A 10,557-nucleotide genomic window follows, 5' to 3' on the forward strand; every position below is an offset into this window, starting at 1 on the left:
GTCACCGGACGCCTTTATCCCTCGCGCGCCTCATCAGGCCGATTGGGGACCGGGTGCGCGATATTCCGACCTTGCCCCGCACCCCTCCGCTCCACAAGAGTAAAGCCTACGAAATCGGAGAACAAACTAGTGTGGCATCATTAATGACAAGATCTGGCCAAAACGATTGTGTTTTTTCATTCGTTTTGGTCGTTTATAACAGCTTTCATCGCAAACTTTCAGGAAAACTTCTTACTGGCTGCTAAACACCTTCTTGCCACTTACCTTCTTTGCAAATATACCTACATCTGTACGATTGTTCATGTAGAGACATTTTCCAATACAATGTCATCTGATTTTTTGTTTTGTTTAATTAGTCTACTAAAGGAATAAAATCTACTCAGATACTCTTAAGTGCCCAATCACCCTATTGTTTATATGCTGCTTCACTCATGTGCCCAAAGAAAGAAATGTCTATCATACTTTTCTTTCTGTATTCTGCACAATTACCACTCTTTTATACACCTATCTTTTCAGTAGTAACAGCATCATCATAAAATACAATAGCAGGGTGTAAACGGTGCACATTATGGCTGGGTATAACATGCTGGCGCATTAGTGGCAAGAATTAAGAATGTAAACAAGACAAATTACACATTTTATACTGCATATATATTTCATATATATTATATTAATAACCTCAAAGTTCATGACAGGTCTGTCTTTATAGTTTTATAAGTAATCGTAAAAAATCTATTCGTATATGGAAAAAAAATCATCACTTCTGGAACCCTTCAGTCATGCTCTTTACCAGCAACTTTAAAAAAAAAATTTGTTAGTTTTTTAAATTATTATTATGAGTAGCCTTTTATTCATATAGTAAGAACAGCAATAGGTAAAAGGAATCAGTCTTTAATCATCTGTCATGGGTTAATTTATGACAAATAATTAGAGTCAACATTAGAAATGGTTAGTAAATAATACCAAATTGTAAATCTGATATATTTATAAACACTCCAGCCAAAAACTCATAAGCCATATATATTTTCATGCACCACTGCAAAGAAAATGAACATTACCTCCAAACCTCAGTCACTGCTACAGAAGGCCACCCTCTGTCTCTCTAACAAACGGCCGTTTATCTGACATATCAGAAGACCTCATGTAACCACAGGTTGTGGTGGAGGGGTGTGACAGATAGCAGTGAGGATGAGAGAGAAAGATCTGGTCTTGAAGTGGGTATCTGCACACACTCTTCTTAGTCCTGTGCAGCGATGTCAACCAGCCCCTCTGCGAGCCAGGCTGAGTGAGAGGAACAACAGAATTTTCAACTGAGAAGATCAATTATAGATAGAAGGAAATGAATGGGAAAAAATAATTTAATAAATTATTGAGTTGATGTCTTATATCATCTACAAGAGCATATGAAAAATTAGATTGTGTATTTGGATGAAACTGGATTTTTAAAAGGGCTCAGAAAACATTTAATTAGAAGAAAAAAGTAGTGATTGATAGGCAGTTACACAAGGAGGAAAATGAATAGGTGGAAGAGAGATAGTAAGACATGTGAGAGAGAGAGAGAGAGAGAGAGAGAGAGAGAGAGAGACCTTTAACACACCTTTATTTATACACTATATAGACATTCTTCATAAACATCTATTTTCTCAAATGTACATTAATGAATATACATATCCACTCAAAAACTCATGCAATCTCATAAACATAGCAAAGTATTGAACAATTACAATCTTCATTAAAAAGATCTTCATTTCCCCCTTTTCCCTTTTCCCCTTTTATGCCACAAAAACTCATAGATTTAACACCAGCTCGTTTTCATAATCCACTGTACACAAAACATCATTCAAAGCCCAAATTTCAACAAATCTGTCCATATTGTTCATTAGTTTAAAATATGCAAACTCTGCCTTGATTCTGGTTGCTATAAGAGCCTTTAAGACCACCTCAGGACCTACTTCCCCCTCTCCTTTCAGTTTCCTTTTCCTTGTTAACCATATTGCCAACTTTGCTCCTCCAACCACAAAATTAATTAGCAAGATTTTTTTCCCTATCTGATGCAACATACTTTGGTCCAAAGATAAAAAATTCATTGTTAAATCCTACCCCAAAATCTCTAACCCACTCATCCAATATCTGAAACAATCGTCTTAATCTTAAACAACTTAAAAACAAATTATCTACTGACTCTTCAGTGCCACAAAAAGGACATTCCTTCCCTACAGTGGGGTCAATGTGTGCCACGTGCCTGTTTGTAGCTACCGCCCAGTGAACAAGCCTCCACTGGAGATCCGCAGTGCGTTTCTCTATGGGAGGCTTGTACAGGGACCTCCAGCAGTACCTAGGGGAAGAGCCTGGCCCCAACACATCTGACCACTTTGTCTCTTTACAATCTTTAAGCACGTTATAATGGGACACCTTCACGCAAATATTGTACAGTGCCTTTTTTGAGACTGTCTCAAAACCTTCCAGCACAGGAGTCCTGAAATGTAGAAGAGAACCTTCCTCTGGCTCTTCATCCACCGCTGCTGAAACTTCCACTTGGGGAAAAGACTCTCTCCATTCTGTTCAGGAACCTCTTTTCTCTCTGAGCTTTGTCTGAAGACAGAAGGCAATGCAGAAACAATTCCCTCCATTATTCTCGTTATTATTCTTATGGACTTGATACCTGTCTTACTGCACATCTCCTCTGGACTCTTCCAGTTTTCACCAGTCTTTAGGTCAGCAATTCTTGTACACCCTGCTCTTACCATCACGTTCTGAATGCTCTTGGGCTCCAGTGCCTGTGCTGGTATCAGCGGGTTATTAAAAAGAGGTTCATTATCTGTCCAAAGTCCAATGTTTGAGAGAACTCTCTTAACCTTAAAAGTTGAAGTCCATGCTCTCAGAACTGCCTTGTAGAAAGGAGAAACATTCCTCAAGTCCATGTTGGCCAATTTGATCAAAAACAATTGCACATCATACTTGAAAATGTTCATTATCCTCAACACAGCACGCGCTGTATCAGCCCAGCACGGCTCCGCATACAGCAATCTTTGTGCTGCCTGAAGTCGGAATGTCTTTACTCTATTCTTAATGTCCATCAGGCCTTGTCCTCCCTCTTGAACAGGTAGGAAAAGTACAGCAGATTTTTTCCAATGCTGCCCATCCCAGAAAAAGTCAATTAGCTTTCTTTGGAGCTCATCAACGACACTTTCCGGGGGATCCAGAACGTTCATTTTGTGCCATAATGCAGATGCAGTCAGATTATTTGTGACCAAAACCCTACCCCTGTACGACAGCTGGGGCAGCACCCACGACCATTGAGACAATCGGGCACACATCTTCTCCACCATACCTTCCCAGTTTTTCTGCCTATACTGATCTGTTCCTAAAAACACTCCCAACATCTTCAAACCCCCTCTTCCCCATTTAACTCCCCCTGGAAGCACTGGGGGGGGCCCTTCCCTGCCAGTCTCCTAATAAATATCCTTCACTCTTTTCCCAATTTACTTTAGCTGACGAAGCCTTTTCGTAAATATTTAAAACATTTTTTTAAAATCAATACATCATTATCACTTCTTATAAAAACAGTGATGTCTTCAGCATAGGCCGAAAGCGTGATTGGTCTGTTTTCACAACCTTTTACTAAAAAAACCTTGTAATTTCTCCCTAAGTTTATATAGTAAAGGCTCAATTGCTAATGAGTACAACTGCCCTGACAAAGGACATCCTTGTCTTATACCCCTATGAACTAAAACTGGATAACTCAGCCCACCTCCAACCTTTAACAATGCAGAAGCTCCAGTGTATAACAGTTTAATCCAAGAGATAAAATTCTCACCAAAACCAAAAGCTTTAAGAGTCTCAAATAAATAAATAAATAAATAAATGTTCTTTTTGGCACACAATACGTTTGGAAATCATTGATAACATACTCTAAAAAATGTTTTAATCTATTTGCAAGACACTTAGCTAGAATTTTATAATCAGTACACAGTAAGGCTACTGGTCTCCAGTTTTTTAACAGTCCTAGGTCACCTTTTTTTGGTAATAAAGATAGAACTGCTCTTCTACAAATAGTTGGCAGTTCGTTTTTCCTATGAGAAAGTCTAAAAACATCAAGTATATCATCTTTTAAAATGGTCCAGAATCGCTTATAGAATTCAGAAGGAAGTCCATCAATGCCAGGGAACCGACCATTGGACAGTTTTTTTACCGCCTCTGATATTTCATCCAGTTGGATATCGGCATCAAGCCATCGTCTCTGATCATCAGTAATCTTTGGCAGGTCTCTTAATAGGTCTTCCATGCAGTTATTGTCACAGTCTCTTGCTTTGAATAAATCAGTATAGAAGTTCTTTGCATGATTTCTCATTTCTTTTGGATTTGTTGTTAAAGTCCCATCTGGTAACTTCAAATGTAACATAAGTTTTCTTTCTCCTTCTTTCCTCTCCAAGTTGAAAAAAAAGGAGCTCGGAGCATCCATTTCTCGTAATGAAGAAAAACGGGCTCTTATTAAAGCACCTTTTGCTCTTTCATTGAACAAAGAAGGCAAAACAATCTTTTTTTCTCTTAATTGTTCCACTTCTTCTGAATTTTCTTCAATAATTCCTTTTTCGATTTCAGTTATCTCTTTTTCAAGTATTTTAATAGTGTTCTTTACATGGCTATTTGAGTGGGCTGTATAGTTCTGACAGAAAATTCTTATTTGTGCTTTTCCAATCTCCCACCATTGCACTAAATCTTCATAATCATTTTTTTGTTTTTGCCATTTAGACCAAAATAACCCATATTTTTCACAAAATATAGCGTCATGTAACAGATTCAAATTAAAATGCCAATAATAACTACAACGCTGTGACTTTTTTAAACTCATTTCAATCATGCACAAATGATGATCAGTAAAACCATTTGGAAAAATATTAGCTTTTAAAACTCTATTAGAATTATTTTTACTTACATAAAACCTATCCAACCTCGCAGCACTAATATGATCATGAGAGGCTTTAACCCATGTATATTGTTTCACTGTTGAATGTTTCTCCCTCCATACATCGGACAATTCATATTTCCTTATAATACTGCTTAAAGAAATAGCAGACTGAGGATACGGTTCTTCACCATTTCGGTCTAATGTAAAATCTAAGGTACAATTCCAGTCACCCCCAAGAACCATACATTCATTATCAATTTTTTTTTTTTTTTTTTTAATTCACTGGATAATTTTATAAAAAATTCTACCCTACATTCATAAAAAGAAATGGAAACCCCATTAGCTCCACTTGTACAATCAGAATTCTGCCCTTATCTATTTCATAAGAAGACACATTAGTCATATTAAGCTTCTTTGAAAACAGAATTGCAACACCTCCACTGAGATTCGAGCCATGACTTAGAAAGATCTCACCCTCCCACCACATCTTCCATTCTACTTCATTACCTAGATCACTATGGGTTTCTTGCAAAAAAATTATATCCATATGTTTGTTTTGAATCAATTCATACAAAGCGGCTCTTTTTCTATAATCCCTTCCTCCATTGATATTAATTGTCCCTATTTTTATGCTCTCCATAAAATGAGAAAAAAGAGAAAGACAAACAATCAGAAGAGAAAAAAAAAAGAAAACAACACACTTTGTGACTTAACCATTATGTGTATTTCTTTTTAACCCATTCTTTCCCTTTCCGTAATTTTGTTACAATTTTCTTCAGTCTAAATCTTTTCCTTCGGCTCAGTTCTTCAAATCCCACACTCTTCTGTATTTTAACTACCAATCTCACGAATCTTTCAACATCAGGAAAAAAACTCTTGACAACAAAAGTCTTTCCAAAAGTTTCATCCAAGAAATCATTGATTTCATTCACTGTATATAACTGATCATCACCACTCTGAGAAGTAAAGTCAGATATTTCTGAAAGATTGTCTTCATCACCCATCTCCTCTATTTCATCATCTCTATCACCAACCTCTCCAGCACCTTCATGATCGTTCCTGTGTCCAGTTTCATCTTCACATTGAGAAACAATCACCTCAACTCTCTCAACACAATGTTTTTCAACTGTTTCTTCATAACTTACATCCTGGTTATTCTGTGTTTCATTCCTTTCTGATTCATCTCCTTTCTTTTCCGTTTCATCTAAATTCCTTCCTACACTGTCCTCTTTCTCATCATCAGTCTCTTTTGACCCACTCAGCCCAGCGACTCCATTTAACCCACTCGGTCCTGCTACTTCATTGTCCAACTCGTTTTCACTGTTCGTTTTTTTAGGGCACGCATTTTTTTTGTGCCCTATTTCACCGCATTCAAAACATTTTAAACTCCCGGCACTGGCATAAAGCATGTAGGACTTGCCATTCATACAGAACTCGAAAGGAAATGTCAAGAGCCGTTGAATCTAAAAACATAAACACTTGGCGTCTAAAAGACATGACATGTTTCAGTGACTCGTTTTTACATCCTAGCGGAACCGTTTTGATTCCACTAGCTATTTTCCCAAATCTCAACAATTCCTTTTCTATGTCTTGATTTGGTATAAAAGGGGGACAATTCGAGATTGTTACACGGCTCGATTGAGACACCAGCGGGGAAATAACAGTATAGACGTCACTCACCCAAATGCCGCTCTCAACCAGCCAACTAGTTAAGTTCCATTCCTTCAGAAAAACCACGACGGCCTTATTCATCCGTGAAGCTGAAACAATGTTGTCGTACCCCACCTGTTCGCCTATCGCCACGAGCACTTCCTCCACTGACACGCCGGCCTCAGGTACACATCTAACGCCATGACGGAGTGAGAGAGAGGAGTCACACCCTCTCGGGCGAGCCTCCATCTCAAACACCCGCCACGCGATCAAACCAAGAAAAAAAACACTCACCTAAAGCTATCTTTAAGAAACCAAAAAGAAAAAGAAAAAGCACTTTGCACACAATAAAGGAAAAAAAATAACTAAATTTCAGAAAAACATAAAATAAACAAAAGAAGGAAAACCATTTAAATCGCTCCTCTCACCCGTGAAAAACTCACACGCCCCAAACTCAGAAATAGAGAGAGAGAGAGAGAGAGAGAGAGAGAAAGTAAGAGAGTGGGAGAGAGTACATTAAAAAGGGAGTGCTGCAGCTTAAAAAACTTTCTCACGCAATTATATCGCCATGTATCCTATTTAAAACAAACATTATAACAAAGGAAATCAGTGTGTTAGTTCCGAATATTTTTCCACCCAAATTCGGACTCAATATGCTGAATTCCAGACAAGGGCCACCATGAAGCAAATTTTAATGCCCCGAAAATGACCCATGCTGTGTCTTTGATGTCACATCCCTTTTGATCTCCAGCTATAAAAGAACAATGTTTTGGTCTCAGTACTTCTAAAGGAATATTCAGGGTTAAATACAAGTTAAGCTCATAGACAGAATTTGTGGCAGAATATTGATTACTACAAAAAAATATTTTGACTCGCCAATCCTTTTCTCTAAAAAAGGCATTTCCAGTATTGGGCCGAATGAGGTTGTGCTAGTGCTAGTGCATGCCAGTGCTGCCACACCAGCATTAGTATCCCTATGTATAATTTTTTTTTTTTTTTACATTGTGTAGGGCTTATTCATTGCTTATTCAAGCTGTTATTTTGCTGCTGTTATACAGGCTATTGATAGTCTACTGAATGTTTGTTGAGACACTGTTTACTAGCTATAGCAAACCAGTTGATTAGTCACTTATAGTCAGTTAAATATCTACTTGGGACTATCAAAATAAGGTGTTACCCTTGTTATTAAAATGTGCCTACCACAAGCTGTAAGGTAATAGTTAACGTAAGTGTCTCACTTATGTTACAACGTTTTGTTGTTGAGCAGAGTGACACAGTAAGCAAACATCAGTTCTGAAGTACATTCTGAGTGTATTTAAAAAATATTATTGTGTTTTTATTGTGTTTAATTGAGATTTAAGAGAGAAATTGAACCTTAATCCATAAGAACTAGGCATGGTGCCTACTTTGGTGTTGCCCTAATAGTCTTTATGCCACCCAATTGCCACCCCATGAAAACATTTCTAGATCCACACCCGATCGGCAGGGTTTGTGAAGTTGGCACCAGGCCTGTTGGCCCGATGGTGGGAATGCACATCGATTTTGGATTGGTGGCTTGAGGTCCGAGGCTGTTGGATCTGGCTGAGCAGTTGATAGCCCTGGCTCCCACTGGCCCAGTGGTTGAAAAGTGGATATTGATAGTGAACAGGACCAATTTTTGGAGGGTTTTAATACAGTAATGTGAAGCTTATAATTTTATAAAAGCACTTACATTCATTCTTCAGGGTTTTATGGTTTATGGCATCATGGCTCTGAAGTTTCCCAGTTGACAGAAAGGTTTAATAAGCAAATGTATCACAATTAAAATCATGTTAACATGCAAATTATTTACGTCTTGCTGCTATACATTTTAAACATTGTTTTAATGTTTATGGATTGGCCTTTACCATTTTAAGTGCATCAATGCAACACAGATTTTTGTTTGTTTAAAAGAAATGGAGAGAAAATTCAAAATGTAACTTTGTGGTAATCAACATAATGCCATAAATGCTGTCAATTGAGCTTAATTTTTATTGAACCCGGAATATTCCTATAAAGTTAGGTTTAGGGTTAAGAGTATATTAATATAATTACTGCTAGAATGTTTCCAGAAAATCACACACTCTACCTATTAAATCACATCCATTAAAAGATGTGAGTTCTTGCAGAATGTAGCAGTAAACATCTGCTATAGCATATTTAGCTAAATGAGCAACAGCAGCAGCAGTAGCAGCAGCAGCAGCAAAATAGCCTCAGTTAATTTTAACTTTGTATACTTTGTTTGTGTTCAACGTGCTGTTCCCAACACACAGTTAAATACATGTATCTACACATAAAAGATTACACTCTATTTTACCCATCAGCCTTAGGAAAAAGTAAACACCAGTAGTAATTAGAAGGAAGTAACTTGAAAGTTGAATGTGGATTCTCCTCTGTGTGAACCATAAATGACATAGTTATATGAGGGAGGAGAGGGAGAAGGAGTAAGGAAGACTAAAGTGGCTTCTTTGGGACAAGGCAGCATTTCAGAGTTTTGTGCGGAGCACTGATGAACCAGGAATGCAAATTGAGAGTGTTTCTAGTAGAGGTGTGTCACAGTTACAGTTTGTGTTGGGACCCACAACGTGCTCAGGAGCTAAACAAGAGCTTTGTGTTGCCATTCCCAAGAGACATGCACAAATGAATGGTTATATCGGCATTGCCATGTTGTTTAAGCCGAGACATTTTTTTCACTATTTATAAGATGAAAGGCTGTCTTGAGGGAATGAAAGAATTACTTATTTATTTTTTCCAGTTAATTGGCATTGTGAGATGCTTTCCTTGTTGCCAGCTCCCTTGCAGTTCAATATTTGTGTATTTACTGTATTGCACTTTTTTGTCTTCAACATTGCAACTCAAGGTAAAAACATTTTCAGCGGTTTTGACCTCAAAGAAGATGCTATGAATGCACCTTACCTGGTTCAAGTCTCCTGAAGTCCTATTCAGGCAGAGTTTAAGCAATGGAGTTAATGTGGCCTATAGGTTTCACATTGAATGCATGAAGTCATCAGCATCTATATGTTTCCAATGTCACACACTGTTTGCAATAGTGAAAATTCACTAATGCCACAGGTCATTTTTTTTACAAGCCTTTGATGCCACATCAAAGCAAAATTTCCTCTATAATTCAACTGCATGTTTAAAGGAATAGTCCACTAAAAAATAAAAAATCTCTCATTACCTGATGTCATCCCAGATGTGTATGACTGTCTTTCTTCAGCAGAGCACAAATTAAGATTTTTAGGAGAAGATAGAGCTCTGTCAGGTCCTTATGATGGAAGTACATGGGCGCCAACCCTTTGACAGTCGAAAAATCACATTTTTGCACCATAAAAGTAATCCATGCGACTCCAGTCGATCAATGAATGTCTTCTGAAGTGAACCAATAGTTTTATGTAAGAAACTAGTCGATAATTAAAACGTTTTAAGCTTTAAATCTGTGCTTCCATCCAGGGCTCTGATTGGAATACCTTTATGGTACCCGTGTACTTCTGTTGTAAGGATCCGACAAAGCTCTTTCTACTTCTAAAAATTTTAATTTGTATTCTGCTGAAAAACGACAGTCATACACATCTGGGATGACATCAGGGAAGAGAATGATGAGAGAATTTTCACTTTGGGGTGAGGTTCATAGAATGCAATGTAGAACTTTCCACTAAGGAAGGGACAGGAAACAGCATCAAAAGTAAGGCTTCTTTAATCCTTTTTCCACTTTCACACAATAATATCACACAGTTCATTTCTCTGGGCTTGGTGTCGGGCTCTCTCTCTCGAGGCTCTCCGTTTGCTGCTTTTTATGCCGCTCTCCTCATGCTACTGCAATTAGACACAGGTGTTAGACATAATTTAGCTCAGGTGTAAGCGCCCTTACCGCTTTTCTCTCCCAGACGGGCGCTTGACCATGCCCCCGCTGCCACATACCCCCACCGCCCGACTCAGGCCGGGGCGTCATCCGGCCTGCCTACCACTCCCCCCCCCCA

The sequence above is a fragment of the Xyrauchen texanus genome, chromosome 2 (assembly GCF_025860055.1).
Source record: "Xyrauchen texanus isolate HMW12.3.18 chromosome 2, RBS_HiC_50CHRs, whole genome shotgun sequence".
In the NCBI taxonomy this organism is placed as follows: domain Eukaryota; kingdom Metazoa; phylum Chordata; class Actinopteri; order Cypriniformes; family Catostomidae; genus Xyrauchen; species Xyrauchen texanus.